The following is a 27,481-nucleotide window of genomic DNA, read 5'->3' as shown; positions in this document are numbered from 1 at the left end:
ATAGGAACAGGCACTTGTAATATATCAGTGTTCACCTTCACTTTAGTGCAACAATAGAAGCTTTTACCGTTCTTTACTCTGGTATACAAAGGACTGAATTGTTTTGCCAACATAAACCAGTCTATGAAACAGATGAGCTGCAAGTTAAAAAAATGTAAAAAATAGCATCAGTCTCCCAAACTGAGCGAGATAAGTGAATTCTTTTAATAACCGGTAGGCAGGAGCATTATGAATTTCTGCAAAACCATTCACCTCTTTAATCCCATTTGAGAGAGGGAAGTTCTTCTAACAGTCAGTCATGTGAATTTTAGAGTGCATCTGGCCCATAATTTATGTTTTCTGATTCCTGTTATTTAAATTCAGAGCATTATATCATGTAAATCTCACAAGGTGTCACCATTTGTTACATGGCCAAAAGTAGTCACAGAAGGAGGTACAATAACAATGATTTATTGTGGGACGTTTTGATTTCTGCTGCAAATACGCATTAAAAATCCTCTGGAAATTAATCTAGAAAAAGATTTGACATGGTGTAAGAAATGACTTGTCCTGCAGATTGTGTTGTGGAATGTAATTATAGTGTGCAAGCACATTCAGACAAACTTATTAAATGAATTAAGCATTAGCAACCTTATGCCTTCTGATAATATGATTGCTGGGAACGTTTAATAGAATGATTTCAATAATTATCATTTTTTAAAATAATATTGCAATAAAGACCAAAAGAAGAAGGGTTTTAATGCCATCTGGAGGTATTTTGGAGAAATGAACACATTTATTTTTGCTGATATTTAGAAATATGTAAAATGTAAGCCATTCTCCAAACAGTGTTTTTTTCTACTTAGTATTTTATTGATGAGGAATGTTCCTTTCTTCTTCTTCATTGGATTAAAATTCTGTAAGAGTTCTGAACCAACAATAGTGGTATCGCTGAACCCAAAATATGGGTTCAGAGGTACACCCCAATATGGTTATGGATTGGATTTGAGACTACCTACAGGGTTATATAGTGTGTCAGAATCTCGTTAGGTGTGAAAGGTTCCCTGCCTAATAAGAGATGTTGGTACAACCTTTTGAACTGGGCTGTCTACTAGATACAGTATATTTATAATTCTTACCTTTAAATTGTTAGTATATTCTAAGGCTACCCCACAGCATACATGGATTCCCAGAACAATTTTTAGAGGCAGAAGCAACTGGTTACTGTTGATAAATTGCTGCGTTCAGCAGCCGGAGGCCCCTCCAGTTGGAGAAATTCCATGGAAATGGAGGCGGGGTAAAAAGAGGAGAGGAGAAGAAGGGAACCAACAAGTGCTGTGTCAAAAGAGAAGGAAGAAAGTGAGAGGGATACAGTTAAGAAGCAGAAAAAGGAGTTGCGAACATCAAGTTTTCAGAAAGAGATACAAAACTGAGAACAGTAGAAGAGAAAACCAGAGATAAAAACTGAAGACAAATAAAAGCCACTAGCAAACTAAAGGTGTTCATGTTACTCAATAGAGGGCTGGATCTGTGAGTGTTAGTGAAAGAAAGCAACTCATGCTGATACATAGACACACACCAATGCCGCAGTTCTCTTTATGCTACCCTGCTGTTGGCCTTTCCTGGGTTTCTTCTCTTTTCCACCATCTCCTAGGACAGTTTTTTACCCCTGGTATCTCAGGCAAATACAAACTTTCTCTGCTCTTTTGGGGCTGTAGCAACTCGCACCTGTGCACACAATGCACAGCCAGGAGAACCTGCAGTGCACACCTGCACATGGATGTGTGAGCCTGTGTGCCTGGTCTGTCTGCAGATGGATGTTCTCTTCCCTGACGCACGTGGAGAAGACCATGCCTGGGCAAGAGCTCCAGCAGTGCCCAGCTGGGAGCTGCAGGGCTATGCAAGGGGCACGAGTGCTGCCAGTGGTCCCTGTGGGTAAAAAGGCTGCACCCTCTTGCGAGGTGTCGCTCCCCTCAGAGTGTCAAAGGAGCCCAGTTAGCATCTCCTGGCAGGGGTGCTAAAAAGGACCAACACTGATGTAGGAGAGAGACAGCACGTTCAGGCCTGACAAGGAGAAACTGGATGCATCTCACTGTGAATCAACGTTTCCCTGTGAAAATGGAACAAACAGCAACAAAAAAAAACCCCGCAAAGTAAGTCATGTTTGCCTAGAGGAAAATAACAGAAAAGATGAGGAGGAGTAAATTAATGTTTTTTTCTTGAAAATGTCTTTTTTATTTTCCTCAGGCATGTTACAAGCCTCACACTCTAGCCAAGCTTATATGATTCAATGGCTGTTAATTCAACCCCTGGTGCAGATATACTACCTCCATCCAAACATTATTTATGCAGCTTCAAAGGACAGGTTGATTACCCTCCTGAATCAGGCAGGGTGGCATTTGTGAACCAAGCATTAACATGACATCTCCCCTCACGATAATCGTTGTGCCTTGCTCCAGGTCCTCAAAAACAAACATAACCCTGAGACCTGGAGCCCCAGGACCAGAGGTGCTATCTCTAACCTCTGAGAGTACAGAAACAGAGTCTGCAGGATGCGTAGTGGTCTGTTCAGAGGGTTTGGGTACAGTAATCATTTGGAATAGCATTATGCATAGGGGCTTTTCCTGTGTGCATTAACTCCCTAGATAGACTCATTACAACATAGCTCTCCACTAATAATAATATTAAACATTAAAAAAATAGTATGCATTAGATGATGCATATTAATTGATGCAGCATCCTAATGAGGCAGATGAATAAGGGCAGTTATTGCAGTGCTAAGGATAATGGAGATGGATTTAGGAGAATGAGACTGATGCAAAAGCGGGAAGGAAATCTAAGCTGTAACATTTTGCACGGTATTCCTATGGCTTTCACCACCTTGGCATTCACAATAATCACCTGAGCTGGCACTGAAGAATTGCAATAAAAGGTGCAAACAATACCGAGGTGTTAAGCTGTCTGGAGTCTTCCCTGGTTGATTCATGTTCCTTGTAATTGAATGCTTTTAAAGCCATGAGAATTCTGTATTTGAAGGGGTTTTGTTGTTGTACACAATATATATATCTCTCTATGGGTCGTATGGTTACAGCTTTGCTGAGCATTTCCAAACTTTTGGGACTGATCAGAAATATCCAGTGATTTTTTGTTCTTTTGGTTTTGTGATCAGAGGGTCAATTTTCAAGAGTCAGAAAACTTTCACAAATTTTGTTAAAAACACCTAATTTTTATTAAAATTCTTTCCCCCCCCCTGGTTTTACCACCTCTCGTCTGGAGGGCTGCATTTAGACGTGGGTACAGATGAAGGAAGAGGGGTCTTTGGTTCTTTAATATTTGCAGTTATAGGATTTTGGTCTTTCTTTGGCAAATCTGTTTGTCCTTTCAGTAAGCCTCAGACTGTTGCAATTAAAACTTTTTATTTTAGAAAACTTCTATGCAAGGCAAACTGATTCCAACCAGTGCACATGTTTCAGAGGACCTTGCAGGGCCAAAGAAACTCCTCCCTGAGCTGGGAGTCTGGGGTCTTCCATTCTCCCACGTGCAAAATGTGACAATAATTAAAAAATGGTGCAAATACACGAAGCGCTCAGCGTGACTCCCCTCTTGGAATGACTTTCAATGTACTGTCTGTTGTGATGTTCTTCAGCACCTTGTGTTTGTAAATGATTTTCAGTTCAGACTACCCAAGGTTAATCATGCCTGACTGTGATTCACTGCTATGCATTTACCTCGACATTTCTAGTGCACTTACTTAATGATATCAGGGCTAGCAACTAGATACCTCAGTGCTGTCTCTTTATTAACCCTCCCACAATTGCTTTCATGCTGAGCTGCTCCAGATTTTTCCCTCCCTTTTTACAAGAGAATTAACCAAGATTGAGGGGGGCTTTTATAATTTATGGCAGTTATGCAGGTTTTGTCCTTTGCTAATACTCTCTGAGAATCACAGCGATCACAGTGTGTGTGTGCATGTGTGTGTGTGTGTGTTGGCTTGTTTGCTTTTGCCAGGCAGAAATAGATGTTGGCTCTGTTCCTTCCCTGTGCTGGTCCCCAGCATCACTTGCAGAATGGTTTGCTCAGGGTGATCTTCATTAACAGCACTAAAGTCAGCAGCTTCTAAGCTGTCCATTTGCAGACATTAGTGCTACAGTTTCTTGCCCGTCCAACACCTGCTCATCATTCTCATCACCCTGATTCTCCTTCAGGAAGGAAACATCATGTTTGAGCAACATAACTGTTGTTCTTGCTTGATGTGACACACGTTTGTATTGGCATGAGCATCGCATGTTGATTATTTCTTCCTTTCTTCTGTCTTGCCCCTTGTGTGTTCAGAGCGTCTTACAGATTATTCAACAGCCAAAATCTCCTGCTGGTTTCCCCTTCTGCAATGGTAAGACTGAGGCAGAGGGGTTACAAGGTGTCTGCAGAGAACAGAGGGAACCAGTCTCAAATACAGGCAATCAGTTTGAGCAAGTGCTGCCAGCTCACCATCCAGCTTTTAGCCCCCGGGGAGCTTGTCCTCTCACATCTGGCTGACCTGTAGTCTTGACCTTAAGTCTCTCAGGCAACAATTGCAACCTGCTGGGACTTCTGGAGTTGGAAGAGTAGCCTTAATCCCACCTCACTTCACTGAAAGGCCTGTTGCAAGTTATTTTAAGCTTGGACTTCCCCCAGCTAAAATTATTAGACCACCATGAGAACTATCTCATTAATATTTGTACAAAGTGTTGAAAAATGTAATGTTCTGTAAAAAAAGCTGAGGATTATTCACCCAGAAAAGTAAAGGAAATGGGCAGTAGTTTCAGTTTTCAAAGACAGACTTGGGTAGTAAGTGGTAAATGTCCTGAGGAGTGCCACATGTAGGGAGAAAGGGAGAGCAGAAGCTGCTGCCTTTCCCAGATGCCTGCAGATGTGATGATCAGTGGCAGCTCCTGCCCCATCACCACTATCCCATTCTCTCCCCAGAATTTCAGTCTTGGGACAGGGGTCACACAATTTAAATTAGAAGGATTTGGCTTTAGTCTTGCTGAACTGGAGAGAGAGATGGCAAATAGAGAAGGGACAAAGCATGCAAGCTGCAGAGGAAAAAACCCTCCAGCAGTGCATCTTCAATATCCTTCTCTTTGTTTGCCAAAAGGACCATGATGGATCAAGTCAATTGAACCAGAAAATAGCTAACAGATGGGTCTGGAGGACAATGGAAGGGGTGAGATCCATGCTAGTGAGGAAGCTGGTTCCAAAAAAAAAGGGCTGCACAAACTTTTAGGGGATGTAATCCACTTTTTAGCTTTCAGATTAAGATATTGGGGCAACTTCCTAATCTTTCACAGTTCAGCTTGTGGGCATGCTAGATGGCAAGGACATCTGCAGCAGACACATCAGCCAGTGATTTGGTGAAAACTCTTTTAGTAACTCCATGGGCTCTATGCAGGGCTATCCTGGAGTATATGAATCTGCTCATGAGCCACGGATGACCCTACTCTGCTGAGAAGCATAACTTCCAAAGGGTGGTAGCTAATATGAAATGGCATCCTTTATGTATTTGTTTGTTTGTTTGTTTCTAAAAACATCAATATGTCAATGGCTTTTAATGTATATCTGTGATGTTTTTGAGAGAAGTCTTGCAGACCATAAAAAAAAAAAAAAAAGAAAGAAAGAAAACAACCCCTTACTATGATGAATGAAGGCAGTGTTTTTCAGAGTGATGGAGGTCTTTAAAACTGCAGAAGTGAAAGTCTAGTGTTTATCCATGAACTAAGTCTCTGGCAGAAGAAGAAGGCTGGCTTCATTGCAGTCTTCCACCTGTTTACTTGAGCCTCAGCTTGCAGAGCTAACCCCTAACACTGCCAGATTCTCACTCTGCTCAGCCAGTCCAGCAAGGGCAGCTAAAATTTTAAAACCCCCTCCTCAGCTCTCAAATTTCCATGAAAAAGTTTTTTTTTTTCTGCCCCTTCCCCTGAAATATTACCCTTAGCCCATGTACAGAGTGTTTCTCTGTGTGTTAAATATATAGACTGTTAAAAATGTAATTCTACCGTAACTTCCCACTCCCAGAAACAAAGTGATTTCACCTGTGGGATGCATCAGAGCTGCTGTGGTATAGTCACAATGCTGATGTGAACCTTTCCTGCAAATTCCTCACCTTTTCTGAGCACAGATTTTTCGAGTTTACAGAGAACAATGCAGCTGATAGTTCAGAAAAAAACCCTATTGTAAGTTGATACCAAGAAGTCTATTTTCTTCAAATGCTATAAGGGCATTTTCTTGGAAGACATTTGCTCACACAGATCTTGACTGAATCTGTCTCTAAGGTTTACAAAGTTAAGGAGAAAGAATAAATTTGAACTATTGGTCTTTTTTTTTTGCCATGTAAAATATATAGACACACAGCAGTCAAAGTTGATACAAGTAAAAATAATCTTTAAATAGCACCAAAAGTCATATAAAAAAAGATGTCAAAAGCATGATCTCCCTGAAAGAAGATGAGTTGGAGCTGATTTGTTTGGTTTAGAAAGAAAACATATGGAAACCCAATCTGACCCTAATTGCAGCTGTGGTTTTCCTGGGACAAAATTGAGCTTCTGTTGATTTCGAGTCAGACCAAAAAAAGCATTATCTGGGATGTCAACAGAAACAGGGATAGATGAACACTAAATAAAAGTACTACTGAGGTCCAGGGAAGTTTTGTTTGACTTAGATGGGGTGAGAAAGGGCTTTCACTGTCCTATTTTTAAATGCTATCCCTCTCTTTTACCAGATATAGCAAATAGCTTGCATTAACCACCCTTATGGCTCAGTGCAGAGTTTTATTTATAAAATACCCTTGATACAGGTCCTCTTGTGTAGCACCTTCACCTTTACTACCTACCTGTACTCTGCACACTGTAGGGAAAAATAATTAGCTGCAGGAAGCTGCCCTCGTTTTGATGCCACCCTTGGCTCAAAGCTGAAGGGGAAAGTAGTTTTATGCAGGAGAAACGTCCACAAAACAGCAGCTTTTGTCCCACTGGAAAACTTACTATAATGAAGAGCATTATTTCTAATTTTACACCAAGTCAAAAAATGCTTCTGTATCACCAGTGTTCATTGAATGCCATTTAGAATAAAGCTGGCTAACTTAACCAGGTGAAATATCATCATGCTTGAGGAAATGTTTTCCTGTATTACACTGAAAGCATATTATTTTTCTCTTAAGTACTGTTTTCCTTGGACTTTGTCATTTGTAAGCGACTAATTAGGAACTTTGTATGTATTATGTATTAGCTCGGAATACAGTGGTTAAAGAGGGGTTGCCAGGAAAATCAGGAGATGCAAGTACCTGGGAAGAAGTCTGTTTCATTGGCAATGCCTCCAGGAAGGCAGACACCATCGACCCCACTCTGTATTTTTTCTCTGAAGAAAATGATGAATGGAAGCTCAGCGTCTCGCACGTTGGAGTCGCGGTGTGCGTGGTGGTTTTTGCTGGGCTAAAATTCCTGGTTGCCAGGGTAACACATTTTGGAAATTCTCTACCCTGGGCTAAAGCTGCTGCAACTTGAAACCCGCTGTAGCTGATGCTTGGCGGGGGCACCACTGCTGCTGGGTGTGGGGGGCTGCTGGCTTTGCCCAGGGGGTTGGGGCAGGCAAACAAAACAAAATGGGTCCAAAAGAAGAGAAAGGTGATTGGGAGCATTGAATACTTCCAGGATGTCATAACCTGATTCTTTTCTCCACACCATGTCCCATCAGCTAAAAGATGGGGGGGTTACCTCGCCTCAGGGCTGAATTTGTGGGTGATGGGAAGAAGAGAGGTGTGTGTGCGCCTGGAGGGTGGGGAGAGGAGGAGGGTGAGAGGGGAAGAAAGAGAGATACAGGGTTCTGGCCACCTGCCAAGAAAAATAACTAACATTTTGCAAAAGAGAAATCCTAAGACTGAGGTCATAGTATGGAAAAAGTCTGTTTCACAGACTCTTGAGCCTGAATACAGGCCAAATTTTTTAGGTTTTTTTTTTTCCCCTAAATGCAGGCATCCTATTAACATTTGAACACTAAAGCTCGTCCAGGAATGGAAAGATTTTGGAATCTGAAGTGCCTTAGATTTCTGCTTTATTGGTACACAGATAGAATTTTTTAATAACAAGAAAGTGAGATTCTGAATGAGAAGCTGCCTCATTTTGCTGTAAACTTATTTTATGACTATGAAGAAAAAATAAAAGGAATTTAAAGAAGCGCCTGTTTTTCCCACAGAGTGACCAACTCGAAAAAAAGAGACATTTCAAGCTTGGTGGACAACTTTTTATTTGCCATGCAAAATACAAAAAGATACTGAAACCTGAAATGATGATGAATTTTCCTGTGTGGAAAAGTCCGACTGTTCAGCCATGAATAGCTATGATTTTTTTAAACCTTTATAGTGGCAGGCTGGCAGTTTCATGACACATTACTTTTCATACCTAACTAAACAAATTATTGAAGTTCTTCTGCCTTAATCTTTGGATTTGGATTAAAAGTCAGAGTGCGGATATTTTTTAACTGGGGAAAAAGCAACCCTTTGGATTTGTTAGGATGTTATTGCAAGCAAGTTTTCTGGTCTTTGATTTGCTAAGCTACAACTGGAGTCTGCCTTCCTCAGGGTAAGAATATTTCCACATTATCATTTCACCTGTGGTATTTTAAGAGGGAGAATATTATATCTCAGCGTGTATCTTGGCTTTTTGCATTCTGTTCTTTGTTTAGCATGCAGACAAGCTTCATCTCCCAAAAGAGATGTGGAATATATTTATCGGCAATTTAGATAGATAGATTTGACAAGCAAGCAGGGTGACACACCAAAGCTATCAAAGCTGGAGATGAATCAGGACAAAGGTTTGGATGAGGTATATTGTTCCTGAGATTCAAAAGGATTATACTTACTGATCGTTCCAAAATCAAGGCAACTGTACCACTGACTTACAAAGATAAAAGCTTAGTTTTTCCAAAGGAAAAAAAAAAAACAACCACATGGTTTGATTGGCCCACAGACCTTTTATGGCAAAATAGTGCAATTGCAGCTGGCATTTCTGCATGCTGATTTTTATTAGTTTTGTAAGATATTTTGTCAGGATTCATTTGTGCTGATTCCCCCTTTCATGGCATAAACTGTAAGCAATTGTTGCTAGAGAAAAGGAGTCACTTGACATTTTTCTTCAGAGACACACTCCAGGAGGTGTGATAGATCAGGTAGACTAAATTAAAACAGAACTGATCTGTTACCTGATAAACATGTGAACTTACCATATATTTAATTGTATTAGAATTTAGTGCAGTTATGGGTAAAAATCCTGTACATTCACCATCAGCTTTCCTACTATCAAACCAAAGCAGACAAATCAGCACAAATAATATCTTGAAAGTATTTAATAGCACAATACAGACAAAGAATGAGAAAATTGCCCTTTTGTACCTGGTTTGATGACCAATTGTGTGGCATTTAGGTAGGCATAGAGGGGGACTTCTGTTCTGAAGTCCCCCAGGGAGATGAGGCAGGCTTCCAGATGTGTGTCCTGTCCTGATGTAGTTCAGATGGAGGCCAAATACAGAAAAGAGCAAGGAAAAGGTCTGGGGCCGGCAACCCCAGAACATCATTGACATAACCTCAAAAACAGTTTTTCATTACTCTGGTCTATACTGGTTTTAACTGTTGGTCTTAAGAAACAATTCAGGTCCTTGCTCATGTAAAATCCACATTTTACTTATACAATAAATGTAATATGAGACATAAACTTTAATACTTGTAATAACTGTAAGCAACAGCAATTTCTATACACTTCTGTGGAAGAAACAATGAAGCCTTTTGCCACAAACTGTTAAAAAAAATCTGGGTTCTCCTCTGTCACACAGGAAGATTTTGATCTCATAAATAATTATAGACAAGCATGATGTCTTCTAGCAGGACTTCTTTCAGTATTAATGTTTAAAAGACCGAGAATTCCTGTGGGTACCTAGATTTCTGCTTGTGCTGTGCTGCCCATCTCCAGTTCAGTTAAAAAGCATTTGCCTGGGAGCAGCAGGCTTTACTGTGAGCAGCCTCAGTAAAGTGGGATGACTTGCATGTGTTCAAAAAAGGGCTTGCTACAAAGTGACTGCACATGGAACGAGCAAGAGATAAAAAGAGGAACCTGTGTTTGTCAGAGTGGAGGTTTGCTTCTCCTCAACATCCCTCACAGCTGCCATGAGCCCACTGAGCATCGCGTCCCGCAGCACAGTGATCCCAGCACGGCTCTGGTGGGTGAGCGGTCCAGCTCCGAGGCCAGGAGACACACGGTCAACTTAGGAGGGATGTCCTGTCCTCCCCTGAAGAATTTTACTCTTGAAGGCTTTGTATTCAAGAGAAAGAAACCTCTCCCTGAGTCTTTTACATGGATTTCATTACTGACTGGGAGTGGCTGGCCAATGCCACTCTTCAGCAGGCATGCTCTGGTAAGGAGCCCTGCAGCACCCACAGCAGCATCCTGTGACTGATGCTGAGTAGGCAGGAATCGGGGACCAGATTTCGAGCTCTGAAGCCTGGGAGACAGTGGAATAAAGAGAGAAGGGGGAAGATCAGAGGTATGGTAACAGAAGACTTTCATCCAGGATTTTAGGAGTTTCATTACTGTATCTAGCACATAAGACAGATCAAATATAAAGACATACAAAATACGAAAACAATGAGAGGTGGGAAAAAAGTTGGATGCTAAAGGTAAGATTTATAGAAGGACCTATAATACTGGTATTATTCCAAGTTTGTATATATTTCCCTCAGACAAAAGTAGGTGGATGACTTAATAACCATTATCTCCAGGCCTTGTGAAAAGATTATATAAAGCAACAGCCCTCCTTCTAAAATTACTTTGATTTATCTTTATCTAACAGAAATGGCCAAATATCTGTTTAGCATGATCCCATTTGGCTCAATGACATTGCAGAGCTATGAATTCACTATGAGAAGAACAACTCTTTCTGTGCACTGAAGAACATAAAAGCCTGGGTGCCTAGCTGGAAAGCAAATACCTCCTGCTCAAGCCGCTTATGTTTTTCTACTTGAGCGAAATTAAAATCTCATCTTACTGCTTTGCATGTACTTGTCATCCACTCAGGTTTTTATTCAAATAGATCTCTGGTTCTTTTCAAAGAATGTCTTCTGTATGAGTTGCATTAGCTTTAAAGACTCACCAAGAACAGCACGGTCCAGGCTGACACTCTCCCATCAGAGAAGGAACTGTATGAATCTTATCCTACAATTCTGCAGCTCAGTTAATTAAGTATTTGATGTCCTAAGAAGCTGCTGCCTCCCAAAGCCAAGGAGAGGAAGCCGCCAGACCCTGTTTCCATCTTTGGCCACCAGACACAGTGACGTTCAGAGACTTTCCACCCATCACACCATGTTACACAACTCTTCCCCTCTCCCCAGCCCACAGTGTTGATGAAATTAAGTAGCATGAAAAATTAACCCCACTGTTGTTGTAATGCAGCTGGGTAATGTGTGGCCTCATTTGCTGCTACAGGAGAATACGTGTTTGATGCTTTGGTAGTGTGGCTCTGTGGATGGGGCAGAGGGGACCCCAGTAGAACAAACCTGGGTAACAGCCCCACATCCCTGCCCAGTCTCCAGGTACTCCTGGGCTCCCTAGACCCAATGCACAGGATGATTTCTGATTTCTTTCCCACTCTTTTTACTTGCTGTCCATCCTCTGCCACCCACCACTTCTGCTTTTTTTCCCTTCATTTTCTTTCTTGCTGCACCCTCTCTGCTGTTTTCCCACCATCCCATCCCTGGTTTTGCCAGGATCCATCACCTGCAGCCTTATTTCTTACTGTTTTTCACCTCTGTGGGCCCTCCCCTTTTCTACTTCTGCCCCACAAAACATGTCTCCATGTCTCCTGAAAAACAGAAAAGAAATAAAGAGCTATATGTAACACAGGATACAAAAAACACACCCACAGTAGCTCAGGTTTCTGGATTAGTGCATGTCATCATTTGCCTCCTTTCCCCCTTGATTCTTCCATCATGTCATCTCTGCTTCATGGTAAAGACTAACTTTTAACTCCTTTGTCAGGTGCCCAGGTATTGCTCCAATCTTCCTTTAGGGCACATAGATTTCCATTACTTCTCTTTTAAGAATCACACAAGAAAAAGAAAAAGAGAGACAGAGAGATTAATATGGAGAAAAGTTTTACTTAGCTATAAAATGTTTTCCTTTTATAACTTTAGGCATGATTGACAGATAGGTTTATTTAATCAAATTGCCTTTTCTGACAGTGTATTATTTAATGAGGGAGTTCTTTTTTTTGATTGCATAGGAAATGTGGAAGCATCTGAGAATTTCTAATGTGCTATTTACTCATCCATTATGTTGGGAATCAGTATAATTTCAATGTCAGCAGTGGAATTAATAACCATAACTGTTAGCTGTCACAGAATGATCTATTTGGGGATTTTCTCAGCAAACCAGGATATAACCCCCACCCTTACACCACAGAAGGAAGTTTTAAAAAATAAGTCAAATTTGAACATGTTTTTGTTTTGATTATCCCTTCCAGGCTGATGGTAAAGGCACATATTTTCAGGCTTTAATTCAGCATTGAGTCACTGATATGAAATCCTTTAGCAGCATGAATTAGCCCTACTTTTTTCCCCCAATTTATTTCACTCAGCTTCTCAAAAACTTCCATCAAGGATGTCTCCCCATTTAAGTGCACCCTCCCTTCCTTAAAAAAAAAAAAAAAAAAACCCAAAAAAAAACCCCCAACAAAACAAACAAAAAAAACCACCCAAAAAACCCCCAACAAACAACAAACCAAAACCCTGACAGTTTAGTTTCCAGAGCTAAGAAAAAAACCCCTTTTTTGGCAGTAGTGTTAATTTGGGCTGACTTTGGTCTGGTTTTGGTGTTGTACTTTACTGTTGGACAAACAGGCCTCCCTGTGTGAGAGCCAGGGAGTGCCTGAGCAGACAAAAGGAATTACACAAGGGAGGCAGACAGGGCCCAGATCTGGTTCTACTCTCTTTAGGTTATGTGCAGCCTCACATGAGTAAATAACTGATAAATGAATAAAACCTTTCAACTGATAACATTTGATAAGTATCAAGACTTTTTATATGATTCCAAAGTAAGGGCAGTAACTGTTAAATTAATTGCTTTTTAAATAAAACACATAAGAGAAATTTTTAAATCCTTCATTGTTCCTAAAAGTGTTTTAGTGCCTCATTAATTCTTGATTAGCCTGGTTGTTAAGAGGCCATTATTATGTGGTAATAAGGTGTAGGAAATTACCTCTAGGACTATAGTCATGTCACACAGACCTGCTATAGTTAGCACCTCATCAGGTGCTCAGACCAAGTGCAAATGGTGTAAATTAGGGCTACCCCGCCTGGTGGTGGGGCTCATGTTGGTGGTCCTGTGTGATGGGCTGTTTGCTGAGATGAGGTGAGTCCTCCAGTGCTGAGAAGTCCTGACAAAATATAATCCTCTCAGCAGCCTCCTGTCCTTCAAGGGCTTGCCAGTCTTGCCTTTGGCTGAACAGAAAAACTGCTATAAAACAGTGGAATAAAATTACTTCGCAATTACATTCATTTAAGTAATTTCAAATATGCCTGAAGCTAGTGCAGATGAAAGTTCACTCTTTGCTGTATGATTTCTTAGGCAAAGTCAGAGGAGATTTGGTGCCAGTCCAACAGAATATCCCCAAACTAATGACCTCTTCAGGTCATTAGTATTTCTTTTGAACACACAACCCCCCTCAAAGCCTGCTACAAACATTGGTAAAGCTAATAGTTATTACCCTTTTACAAATAGGAAAATGAGCCTTGGGGGCTATTGTGATGCAACATTAATCAGCATTCTAAAGAAAAGACATATTTCTATGTCCCAGTCTGCATGTATTTATTTTTCAGTTTGTATTATGATTTTTTCCCCCTAAATCTCTTTGAGGTTGATGATCTAATGCTCACAGTATACAGCTCCCATTCATTACCTGTACAGGGGGCTAATGTGATACAGCAGCATCACCACCTTTGAAGAGCATTGAAGATGCTCACAGCTGAAACCACAAAGTGAGTTCTCGCTACCACTTTCCTCCTTATTCCTTCCTTGGTTTCAATCTTTGCACAGCAGATGAAGCACAGTCCTCAGAGGAGGGAGAGCAGCTCAGGGCCAGCATGGCCACAGTACACAGGAGTGATGCCCTGCAGGGTGTGCCAGTGCCTGCTCCCTGACCTCCTCTTGCTGTTGGGTGTCAGAGGGCATTCACACCTCAGGAGTGGTGTCCAAGCAAAGATGCAAGAGGCTTATCTTGTGCCTGAACCCCCAAAATGGGGCTGTGGCTTGGGTTTCAGTCTTAAATATCCATGATTGTTGTTAAATAGCTAGGCACTCATTTCTGTGTGCTTTCACCCACGTCTTCAACATTGTCAAGCCCTGGTGTGGTTTCTTGGGCCATGTGCAACAGTGTCCCTCGCCCCAGCCCTGAGTACCATCCCAGAACTCCTCAGGGACTGACCCTGAGCCATAAGCAGCTGGAGAAGGGCACCTCCTGTGTCTCCATGTAACCTTTTGTGAGCCTCAGAGTTGGGGCTGTGGGACAAAGTCTCCGTACTTGGTATTTCAGCTGCGTCAGAAGCCAAAGTAGCCCCAAGACCTGTGCATGGGTAGTTGCTGCAAGCCGTGGGCACCACCCCCCCTCATTTCCAAGCCACCAGACCCCAGAGCACCGCAGAAGGCGTGGCCATCCTTCTAAGCTAATTTTCACCCACCCCTTCTCGCAAAGGACGCCTCTGAGTATGGCATTGGCTTGGGCTGATTTCAGGTGTGCTTGCCTGCCTGCCTGGTCGCAGAGCCATGCTGGTGCTGAGCTGGGACAGAGACAGTCTCCCACAGAAAGCCATGCTGGCAGCAGACTCTCCCCAGCTGACAGGCAGGCAGGGACCATCACCACAGCTGCACTGACATCCCATGCACAGCCCCAGTGGTCCCAAGCAGGGGTGCAGAAGGCATCTATCTGCTGCTCCTTCACACATCTGCTGAAATGGGTTTTTAATATCTCGTGATAATAATTAGCAGCCCAATTGTCATGGCTGTTACAAGGATGGGGGGAAAACTCCACCAAAAAACAAGTATTTAAAGGGCACTTCTGAGTGCAGTTTCAGATCTCACAAAAACTAATGGAAGAAGCAATTACAGCCCAAACCAAAGACTTTTAGGGGTTAATAACTGCATGAGTGTAGCAGTAAAGAACGTCAAGAGTTAAGTCCCAGTGTGATAAAAGTTTATTTAATCCTACTCTATACAAGCAATATAACAAATCCTTGTTCGGAATGAATGATCTCTCACATGTAGCTTAAAATAATCAAATTTTGATTTAAAATACCAAAATGGGTCAAATGTTATGGGTTTTTCTGGAAAAAATTGAAATCTTCCAGTCCAATTTTATTTTTCATTTGCAACATTTTACAGATTAATAAACGCATTCTTTACATAAAACCCTCTCGCTCTGTCTCAGGCAGGAATGCCTGTTTGCCAGAAAATTAGAGGTTCTTGAGTGTTGGCATATTCTGCTCTGGTAGCTCTGCTGAGCTCTGATAGAAGAGATATGGAGAAAGATACTGTTTCAGCACCTCTTCACCTTCCCACCTCATCTTTGGCTTTCTTTCCCTTAAAATTTTCTCCTAGTGCAGGCTCCAAAGATGAAGTCGAGAGTGAGCAGTGTAAGATGTTGGGTCATGGGTACATCTGAGGCAGTGCCTATGTCTTCCCAGCAGGACCTGGAGTTTCCTTCCCAGCTCATAATCTCACTGAACAGTGTATTGTGACTTTGTTTAAAAACAGCGAATCTCTTTGCCTCTAATCCTCTTTCTGAGTGACTGAGAATTATCATGGGTTTGCTTACCTCTGGTTTCATAGGGTGTTGGGAAATGTACCTACACAGAGATCTCTCACTAGAAAACAGTGCCATAGGATGAAGCCCAGTAACAAACTGGTACCTGTCTTGATAGGATGGGTCCTATTTCATACTAGTTAATGATCCTGGTAATGAGGAGAGTAAGTCCTCACGCTTTGGTGTTCAGCTAGATGGAAGAATGGGAGAAAGTATCAATAAGAAAATTCTGACAGACCTTTTTTTATTCCTTGTTCTTCTTTGGCACCTCTTTAAATTGCAAATAAACTTGAAGCATTCAAGACATTTATAAAAGATGTTATGAGGGCTGTTTGCTGCATCTTTGGAGCAGGAAAAACCTTTCTGTAGTACACTGAAAAGTACACAATGATTTCTTTAGACTAATAAACACTCCGCTGGAGATAGTCTAAGGGTTTGTAGAACTTCTGGAAAGTTATTTACATATTTCAAAGCTCTTTATTGTCAGTCTCCTACATTTTGCCTACTTTATTTCTTATTTTTATCAGCCATCTCTGCTGTTGTCAGCACTAAAAGTATTTAAGTGCCTGATATAACATGTACATCTGAAGTTTTTTCTTTTACCAGTAAAAATCATTTGCCTTGAAGGTAATATAGTGAGCTAAATTAATTGCTGATAAACTGGTTTTACTAGAGTGGCACTGATGATAAAAGTAACTGTCCTGGTCACCCCAAGACAGCAACCCAATACATTTAGTTCAGGAGATCTACTTTTGACCATTAACAATGTTACTACTAAATTGAATTCTTCAAAAGTCATGTCATTCCTTGTATATATGACTTTTTGAACATATATTGCATAATACAGACACAATATTTGATCACAAACCAGTTGCAGGTGTACTAAATTAACGCATTATTATCTGTAGGGTTTATTCTTACTTAAATATCAACAGATAATTATTCACAGCTCTGTCAATATTAAGTCCTGCATATTTTATTTCCACACCCAAAAGTACTTCTGAAATAATAATGATTGTTTTGATTGGACTCAAGCTGACATCAAATAATAGCAAGTTAAGTGATGCTTAAAGCCATTTTTTCAAAGGTGGAGGCCATAGGTAGATCCTGTAGGAGCCCACACAGAATTCTTTTCCTGGGAACACAGTATCAGATAATCATAAATGTCAAACATACAAACCAAACAACCAGCTATCTAATGGAGTAGATTTGAGCAAGTGGTCTTTATTCCTATCTGATTTTGTAAAACAAACAAACTAACTAAACTAGAAAGCCAGCAACACAAATCCCTCCCTTTCAGTCACGTAACAATCTGAGAATCCGTCTCCCGTATGATTGGTTCATACCAGCTCTTGCTCACAACACCGCTAAGAATGTTTGCTTCTATTAATGGCAGTCTGGCAACTGATGACAAAAAAAAATATTTCACTGAAAGTTTCTATTAACTGCCAATGAGAGGGAAAAATTGAAAGAAGCTAGTAAGTATTGGGCACCCATATGAAATTCAAAACAAATCTAGGTTTAGAACTTTGCAGACTGAATTAAATTTGCTTCTGAATCAGCATGGGTAATTGATATTTTGTTTAATACAATAAACATCATATGGGGTAACTGAAAATAAAAATAGTTTTGTTAATTTTCTCAGCAAAATGAAAAAGAAATACATTCAGGGCTAATAATTTCATTTAGGTTACCTTACTCCTGAAAGTGCTTGGGCAGCCTTGTTTCAGTACTAGATACAAGCATATTTCAAAGTAATATTTTTGAAAGAAGAAAAGGAAAGTACAGCATTTCAGAAATGTTGAAATTTATCATTTTACATAGAATTTAAACTTCTTTATTTATTTAGGGAAAAGCAGTGCTCAAATCTAGCAATTGCCAAGCATTTTGGCTGGTCCTCACACTGTTCTTAATGGCCAAACTATATGTTAGAAAATTTCCCTCAGCTCTAAATCCCTCACACAAGACTTTAGTTAGTCTTGTCCATACTTGAGCCTTTGTGAAAAAATATTGTTGACATTTTTCTCAAGACGATTCAACATTTCCAAAGATTTAGGATGGCAGAAAGCATTATCAGACATCATTTAGACTTCCAGATTATTCTTTTTTATGAGATGGTTGTGGTAGTTAGCAGCTGGGTGGTAGAAGTTGGCAATCAGAATACAATTGTGCCTAATTCATTTTTATACACTACTTCTATTAGTTAAAAAAGGATATTTCTTTGCAAGTGACATTACAACCTGACAGAATTTTTGACTGATTTTTTCTCAGAAACTGCCAGCATGGTACTGCCAGCATGCCAAGCTGGTGTCCAGAAGAAAATTTAAGAGCAGTGATAAAACGAAAGGAGAAAATAGAAGCCCTCCTTGCAAACAAGGGTTTGTAATAGATATTCTGACATGTTATGAATGATGAGGGATGGAAAATTCATAAGGTTGTGTGGAAGTGCAACACACACTCTGAGCATAGATGACTGACCTATAACTCATAAGATAGTGTGTGTCGAGTGAGTTATGAGAGTTGTTCCCTGGTGTATATTTTAAAAGAGACATTAGAGAGGAGATATAGTGTGGTTTACTGTTTGAGAGCTAAATTCATAATTTTTTCCAAAGAGTGTTTTTAAGAAAAAATACCTTTTCTTTTCCTTTTTTTTTTTTTAATACATATATATTGGAATCCAGGTGGTGTATTTCTGCACAGCACATCTGAATGCTGGGAATAAAACTCTTCTCTCTGAAGGAGAAGCCCTCAGCTGATTATTTTTGCTGTTGCTATGTCCAAATGAGATTATTTCAAATAAGGAGGAATAGCCCATTTTGCACCCTAGAAGGGGTTATCTCAAAGTGAAGCAAGCAGGTCAGAAGCACTTGGTGACATCAGGCCCCAGGGCAGCTGAGGGTCGGTGCCAGGAAGGCCCTGGCCAAGCCCGTGCACACCTCGACCGGTGCAGTTTGAATTAATGGGACCCTATGAGTAACCATCCTTTCGCTGCTGCTCCATGGGAAGCAAAGGAATTATCTGACCACTACAGATTGCACGTGTTTTCTTGCCCCAGCAGTGAACTTCATGGCCATGAGCTTGCTCCAGGTGCCAGTGCCAGCCTCCAGCTTCCCTGTTCCTGCAGAGCCTGTGCCCCATGTCCTGGCACTCCCTTAGCAGCTCCCTCCCTCCCTCCCTCCCTCAGCCCATCCTCAAGCAAACCTGAGAACTCCTGTATTTTTGTGGGACTGCTATCAGTTCAGAGATGTCTGCCTTGCTGAGATTATCTTTTCCTCTTTCAGCATCTTGCAACATATCAAAAGCAGAGAGGAGTCAAGAGAATACTATCTCTAACACGCTATCTCCTAGTAAGTTAAGCTTGGTAAGCTTGGTAGCCCTGTTGGAAACACCCTGGCCATGGAGGCAGCTTCAGGAGCAGTGCTACCTCTCTCTCTGAGCAGAGCATGCAGGGTGCAGGTCTCATAAGGAGAGCAATCGGTTTGCACCGTGGGGCAGAATCTGCCTGGTGTTCGGCAGAGAGCTTTGTTTTCCTTTTACAGTCTGCATCAGAAGGAAAAAAATGCATTTTTCCCTGTGCCTATCTTGGCTGAAAATGAAAGTCTCTGAGAAATCTGCTCATGGGAGAGGTTTAAGCCCATTCCCACAGAAATTTGAGGGCTGGAAATTTTGACAAAAGTCACAATGGCCCCTGCATATTTAATGCACAGAACTCCCTACGGCTCACTCCTCAGCATCAAGTGATAGCACATCACCTTGGCCATACATGAGTTTCAGGTCTTTCTGCCTCTTGTTTCTTTCTTTTTTTCCCCTTCTTGCTACACACTGAATTAGTTACTTGACAATTTATTCTGACGTTGTATTATTCCAACAATAGTGGAATGTAATGTTGTGTAATTAGGAGCTGGGATATAACAGTGGTATGAAGATGATTTTGGCAATGAGATTTTTTTAAATTAAAATGTCATTACTTGAAAAGTGTCATGCTATTGCCCGTTCCAGTGTGTGAACAGTGTCCATGAATGAAAGGGATAACCCTCAGGGATGGATAGCATGATTTTCAGTCTCTTGCACTCCAGTTGGAGATTCTCCCGAGGCACTGCTCTTCCATAATATATGAACCTATAAGAGCACAATATATTTTAAAGTCACTGTAAGGTGTTGATTTTACAGTGAAACTCCTTCCACTTTTGAGGGGGTGGGGTTGTTTAGGGAGCTGTCTGTGTAGCATCTGGAGTTGTGAGAAGTCTCTAGCACTACAGACCTGTCCATTTTTTATAGATAATCCTCGCACCCCGTATCTTTAAATAAAATGGTATGCTTCCTTTCACAGTAGCCAACTGGATTCTTTTCTGTTTATTTGCTTGTTTTAATCATTTTTTCTCCATCTAGTCAAATAAACCTCTAAATTCAGTGTGTATGCTATGGAACTTCATCCAAAACTGTACTGTCTCCTTCCTGACAAGGCTGACAGAGAATATAATCACTTGTATTGTCCAGAGTACTGTTTACATAAAGGAGCAATAAATACCTGTTGAAATTTTTACTGGAGGCCTCCCAGATGGATGGTTCATTTATTATTACAGACAGGGTTTCATTTACTTAGTTATTAAAAAAAGCAGGCCGCTACAGCCCATTTATAACTATATTAAAACTAAATGAAGCTATAAGTATTGCAGACGGGACTGAGTAAAATACATTTAGTGACTTTCCAGGAAATGGCTAGGCAAAGTATTTGAAAGGAAATGCTGAAAACTTTGGGGGTCCTGGTGTGTCTTTCACAGATGTGCTTCTACTGGCTAGAGCTGCAGAGGGAATGGAGGAGGTATAGTTGCCATATGTTCCTGTGCCATGTATATCTTCAGCAATAGCCTCTCTGTATCAGTCAGCCAGCCATGTGCCTTTGGGAACTGTTCCTTTCCTCCTCTAGTCTTTCTTGACATGGAAAGCTCCAGCTCAGGATGTCAAATAAACTTCTTCTTTATCCCAGAGACAGAATATCAACTGAATATCGACTCCAGTTACAAGAGGGGATGAAGGTGGTCCATCAGCATCAATGTGGAAAGGAAAAGCAGGTTTATCAGGTGGATTCCAGAGGTCCTGGTTTGGAAGGTATCACCAGACTTCCAGCACAGACAGCTGTGAAATTGGAGTGAAGGTTGTAGATGGTCTTTGTGGCACTTTCTAGCACTGACGACTTTTCACCAGACATTCTCACCCCTCCTTTGAATAAAGACAAATTGGTCAGTGGATAGGAAACATATGGTTGCCTGTGAACCAGACCATGATTTTATTATGTTCAAGCTAGACAAATAAAGGAAAGGCTGGTGTCCCAAAGCATAGAAATTGTTGACCATAAGTTGATGGGGTAGAAAAGTCTAGAGACAAGGAAGCTTGAAATTTTTTAAGCAGAGTTTGTTAGGTTAGAAAAAGGCTGCATTTCCACAATCAAGACAAAAAACAACTACTGAAAGTGGCTTCAGCTTCATTGGTCAAGTAAAAGTCGTAATTAGAAGTGAAAAAGCAATCTGTGCAATAGACATGAAATTTAAATATATGTAATATGAATACATATACATGAAACATAGTCTGAAAAAGAAAATGTAGAATACTGAAGATGGATAAAAGGAATGGACGATACTAGAGGAAAGCTCGAGGGCAATGAGAATATGGGGTTTCTTAAGGTACATGAAAACAACAATAATAAAGAAATTCTAGCAATAGCCCCTTATTAGCTGGAAGTGTTAAAGCTGTAATAATGTTAGAGTCAATAAATATGTTTTTCACATGAGAAAAAGCAGGTTTGCCTATTAGACAGACAGGAAGCTGAACAGTGTCTAGAGACAATAAGTTATTTAAAATCAGCTACGCTAGACAGAAGTATCCATACACCTCAGATCTTCCATGTCACCATACAGACACTGGCTGGAAGACCACTGGCTGGCAAAATCTGAGGGTCATTTGTGATGTACCTTGAAATGTGACATAAAGCTCACCCCATGATGACTCCAGCATAAGGACAGATGCTTGTAGCACTTGGGATTAGGCAGTAAGAGATCATTTGTGAGGAAATAATCACTTGAGTACAAAATCAGATGCTGCACATTCAGCAGGGAGACTTGGCAGTGTCAGCTCTGTCTCAGAAACATTAAATTCCCCAAGATTTCTGTCACAATGGCTGACACAGAGGCAGTACTGCAGTTCATGCACTCTTACTTCATTTCACCTTTGAAATGAATATTTTTTAGGTGGCAGCATCAGCAATGGCTCAGAAATTAGAGGGAGAGCATTAGTAAATAACTGTTAATCACACCTAGAGAGGCTTAGGGGGTGCACGGGCAGGGAGGCAAGAAATGGATTCGAAGATTGCGAGCAGCACATTCAAAACTTTTATTCCTCAAATGTATTTCCTCCTGTCACACAGAGCATGATTAGCCATGAAACTCTGGTAAGCTGTCAGAGTGATTGGACTACTTAGGCGTGAGCTGCTGTCTTCCCTCTTTCTGAGTATTCATGCATTTTTTTGGTGGCTTCCTTGCTCAGAGAGTGGCCTCACAGGGGTTTGTTTCCTTGCTTTCCTGAATTTCTCTCATTTTTAAGGAGGTACTCTGGATCCTTCTGCCCAAACATCATTCTCAGGAAGTGCTGTGATCTGTGGGGCACTTTCTCACCACCCTGCCAAGGAGTTGGAAAATTCAGGGTATGATTCAATTGCATTTGTTGTCCCTTTCGTTAAAGGGGAAAAACATCACCAGGGCAAACACAGTCACTCATTGGGGCAGCTGCTGCAGAAGAAACCTTATTTCAGCTTCTGTTCATAGGAGAGAGTGATGGCTGTATCCCTTGGAGAGGTCTGCCTAGCATTTCTAATGAGACCATCAGTGTAATGGGAATTTAGCAGAACATTTAGCTGGTTTAAATGGTTTTGAAGAGTGGTGTAGACCAGCCTAGATGGATTCAAGCCAAGGACAGAAGACTTTTCCTTCAGAGTATCTATTTTTTATTGGAATTGCTAATTCTATTTCTATAGACTGAGTCCGTTTTTCAGACATTTAAATTCTACACTCTGGCATTAAATCTCACACTGATATATAGGCTTCATTCCAGCATTAAGTGCATTAATATTTCACCAGCCTGATTTTACTGGCTTTCTCCCTCTGTTTTTAATTAGATTTGATGATATTCTATATAATCATGTTTTTCTGCCTGTTTCTGTGTAGCAGAACTTGCACAAACTGTTTGTTGGGGGATTTGTACAACTTAAACATCATATATTCAGAGTGAATTTTAGATGCTGCAAGCAGTGCTTGCAGAGGTCTTACAAGCCTCCTGAAAGCTCTATTACAGCACTTATAAAATATCCTCTTGATCTAGTTGTTTACCCTAATCCATAAGCTTTTGACTTTATTTTGTATAAAACACAAATAAATACTACACTTCTCAGATAATATAAATGCATGAGCTTTTCCAAAGTGAAACATTTGCATCAGTTATAGCACTAGAGTGAAAAATAATTTCAGCAATCAGAATATAATTAATTAAAAATTACTACTGTATAAAACCAGCCACTCCTATATTTAGGATTAGTAAACAAAGCTATTTCAAATACCTGTTTTGGCTGTAGGTAAGTAGTGAGTATAACTGGCCATCTGTTATGTGCAAGTAACCAAGGTAATAGCAACAACATTTGTTTCCCTTTTTTTCTCTCTCTTTTTTCTTTTCTTTTTTTTTTTTTTTTAAGAAAGGAAACATGTTCATCTGTTTCTTATGAATTCTCTGTACTTCTTACCAGGCATATTTTTCCTTGCATTTCTCTTTTAGAAAGCAATGGAAGACAGCCAGAAACTGAAGGTACATTTGTCTTCATGGAGCTTAAGTCATATTATGTATGTGAGCACTCGTAGCTGAAACAATCCCAGTAACATAAGGGCACAGTCTGGGTAGGAACATCATATTCCCACCTGGCATTCTCTCTCATTTTGCTGGGGACAAGAGTTAAAGGTCTTACATGGTGCTGTGCCTCTGGGAAGGTTTTGTTTTGCTGGTTTATAGTGTGAGGGAATACTTTTTGTCTCCTATATCCGTGCATCAGTTGTGACTTTAAACATATGGGGTCAGTCTGAAAGTCTTCTAGCATACTGCAACTTAGAATAATATCTATTTACTTTCTGGGTTTCTGGTAATATAAAAACTAATGTCCACTTCTTGAAAGGTCACTATGCATTTATGGGAAAGAAAATAAAATGCCGATATTGTACATTGAAAAATAAGATAATTTTCCAAAAGCATTCAGAATGAAACATTGTGGTAGCATAAACTCGAATGAGCACTTAGTTATTTTATTTTGATATTTCATTACAACTCTTTGCTTAGTGGAGTTCCTCTTCAGCTAAAATCCAAGTATTTTTCCGCTACTGAAGTTCCTTTCCTCCATAATGAGCAGAAATCATAGCAGTTCATAATAAACACGGTATTCTAACTGAGATGCTGCCTAGAATTAAACTGGGACAATATAGTTGATCAGATTAATACATTCAGGAGATCTTTTACAGATTGCAAAAATGGTGACTTCTGAATTTATTTAAATGACAATTGCAATATACATATATTTGTGCCCCACGCTCACAAACCATTGGCATGATCTCTCCTGAAGCATTAGTGTTAATGATTAATTACTATCAATATTTTTCCTTTCCCGTCTTGATTTTTTTCCTGGTTTTTCTAATTATCAACACTATCATGAAGAAAGACCATATCTTGTACAGTAGCTTAGACCACCAGAGGGACATAAAGAGTTTTGTCCCTCATTTGTACAACCTTTCTTGAGGTGCCAAAAGGGAATCTCTCTAATCACAAGAAAAAAAAACACAGAGGAATTTTTTGAGAGTTTTATGCCTTAATAAGAATTTTGCAGGGGGAAGGAAAGAAGACATTAGGCCAAGGAATGTGAAATTTATCAGAGGTTAAAGTGAAATACAAGGTGTGATGCCTGCTGCTTCTTTCATGTGCACCAGCAGATGTGAAGGATAATTCCAGGCCTGAAGCATGTCTTCAGTGTGGAAGAAAACAGATATCCTCCTAAGCAGGGCTGTGCTGGAACTGTCTCAGACTGGCTCCATACGTCAAAAGTGACAACAGATTCTCTGCTGGCTCTTGAGGACGACCTCCTCCAGATGGCACCGTTGACATCTCCTTCCCCAGCAGCTTTTTCTTCTCAGAAGGAGAATCTTCCAGCTCTATCAGAAATCTTTGACATAAGGCCTGACTCTACCCTCACACTTGAAACTTGTTGTTACTTCGATGTTAATTTGCAGAGGAGAAACTAGATGTCTTCCTGCTATTCCCTGGATTCTGGCTGGGGCTGAAGATAACACTTGCTTGGGACTGAGCTTTCCAGCAGCAACAAATCACTAGAAAAGGCAGACAAAACAGTGAAGCTGCACATCTCAACTATTCCATTTGAGCAATGTGGTTCCCTGGCAGCCTGTGATGACCTTCCATCCCAAATCTCCTGTAATTTTGACCAGGAATAACTCCTGGCTCTTTGGCATGCTGGGATGAACAGGAGTCCCACAGGTCTCTGCAGTGCACCACATGGCTACGCCAGCCCCAGTACCCTTCTGAACCAATGCAGTGAGCAACCCTCGGATTAAAACAGGTCAGGCTTTCTAATACGCTGTGTAGGAGATTTGGACACACTGACACTGGCAGATGTTGTATATCAATGCCCTCTAGACCACTTTGTATTTTCCACTGCATGTAAGTAAGCCTGCACACCCCCTCCTTTTCCCTGTAACTGAATGGCCCATCACCCCAGGCTGAAACCCCTTGGTTACTGGAGAATGAAACCACCTGGCTTGCTGAGGCTTTTCTCAATATCCCAAACCCATCCTCATTTCCTTTCATTATGTCTCTACCTGTCATATTCTTTGTAGAGAAAGGAACAAATGCATTAATTAGAGTGTGATGAGCACTCCTGCTTGAGCCCACCCCTCACTGCCTCCACGACCTCACAGAGATTTCACTAAAAATGTGTAATTGGGTTCTGCAAAGTGACTTCCTGGCTGTATGTGCTCTTTTCAAGTGCAGAAGCCCTCAGTGGTGCCATGTGTTTTTCAGAGCTGCTTTGAGTACCACTTCATTTTTCTAGCTTTTGTTTACAAGGTTGTATTTACTTACCTCTTTATCAGTGTCTGAATACATCAAAGCAAGGTTCATTCTAAAAAATCTGAAAGTCCATGAATGATGTCACTTACTGGCCTGAATTTTGCATGTTCTGATAAAAGCGTAAAGGCTGCGTTTGCACATGAGCTTGTCTGTGCTTGTCTCTCCATCCTTATACTAGTTTGCCAGAATATGTAAAGAAACCCCATCCCAAACAAGGGTTGTTTTAAACATGGTCTGAAGTGCTTTGCTAACACAGGGTGTATCAAGGCTCATTCTGTGCTGAATCTGTATCAAAGTGCTTTTCAGATAAATTACAATTTAATGTAATGCCTCTTGTGAGCTTAAAGTATTTTTCTTCTGTTCTCACTCTCTTCAAGTGGGGTCTGCTGGTCCAGTTGTGGAATTTTTCTTTCAAACATTCCTCAAAAGCGTCCATACTCAAAACTGATCTACCTTACTGAAGACACTTACTGCAAAATGGAATCCCTGTAATATAAACACCCCCTCCTCACCCCGGGTGTGCTTCAGCCTGGCCTGTGAGAGCTGCCTTGGTGCCCAAGGAGCCTCTCTCTCCAGGCCAGCTTCAGCTTCACCCACCAGGTGACACTGTGTCCTGCTCTGGCTGTGGCTTTGTAGATGAGGGCTGAGGGCCTCACCTGAGAGTGAAAGCTGTGCGGAACCAGTGAAGACTTTCAGGCACAGAGGTTATACCTGCACAACTCCTGCTTTACAAGGTAGACCTGTACACTGGCAACCTGATACATCCTTGTGACAAATACATGTATCAGGCCAGCCAGATCCCACTCTAGGGAAAAAAAAAGCAAGCAAGCAAGCATTTTATGATGACCTGGTTTTTCCTATCCCCAGTGTTAGGAGTGCGTTTGTAGGCTGATGGTAGTTCCAAAAGGGGCCGCAAGCCCCAGGCAGGCAGTGCTTTTCTTGGAAAGCAGCACTTCTGAAATGAAAAACAGACAGGGAAAATAAAGAGGCTAAGATGTGCAAGCAAGGAGAGTTTGATGCACCAGTGCTGCGGTTTGTTGTTCCTTTTGTGTGGATGGTACCGGATTGCACTCCTTGGCTCACACCTCCACACAACCCAAAGGCTTCAATGTATCCTAGTTGCTTCTAATGACAAGCTCACAAAACACTTTTTTATATGTTAATACAAAAATACAGGACACAAATACACAGAGCTATCTAGAATGTTTCATTATATGCTTTTGATTTTTCAGCTACCGTTTAGGAGAAGAACTAAACTGCTAAGCCTAAAGTAAATGTACTTAACTACCACATCACTAGCAGAAATTCACGCACTCAAAGTCAAGGGAGAGCAGGCAGTGACACCCTGGGAGTTCTGCTTTTCACACAAGCATACCACTTTCTGGTTAAATCACTATCAGTGCAGATTTCATCACATAGGTGCTGAATTGCAGATCTGAGCTTTCTATTTTTGAGTACTGTTTTC

At 40.9% G+C, this 27,481-nt stretch overlaps 1 protein-coding gene across 2 annotated transcripts in view; it reads left to right on the top strand.

Moving 5' to 3' along the window:
• AFF3 (AF4/FMR2 family member 3) overlaps positions 1-27,481 on the top strand; it is a 318,221-nt gene that overhangs the window by 200,756 nt on the left and 89,984 nt on the right. The window lies entirely within an intron of this gene.

This window comes from Corvus moneduloides, chromosome 2, assembly GCF_009650955.1.
Source record: "Corvus moneduloides isolate bCorMon1 chromosome 2, bCorMon1.pri, whole genome shotgun sequence".
NCBI lineage: Eukaryota > Metazoa > Chordata > Aves > Passeriformes > Corvidae > Corvus > Corvus moneduloides.
The sequence above is the reverse complement of the archived record's forward strand: the minus strand, read 5'-3'. Positions and strand labels throughout refer to the sequence as shown.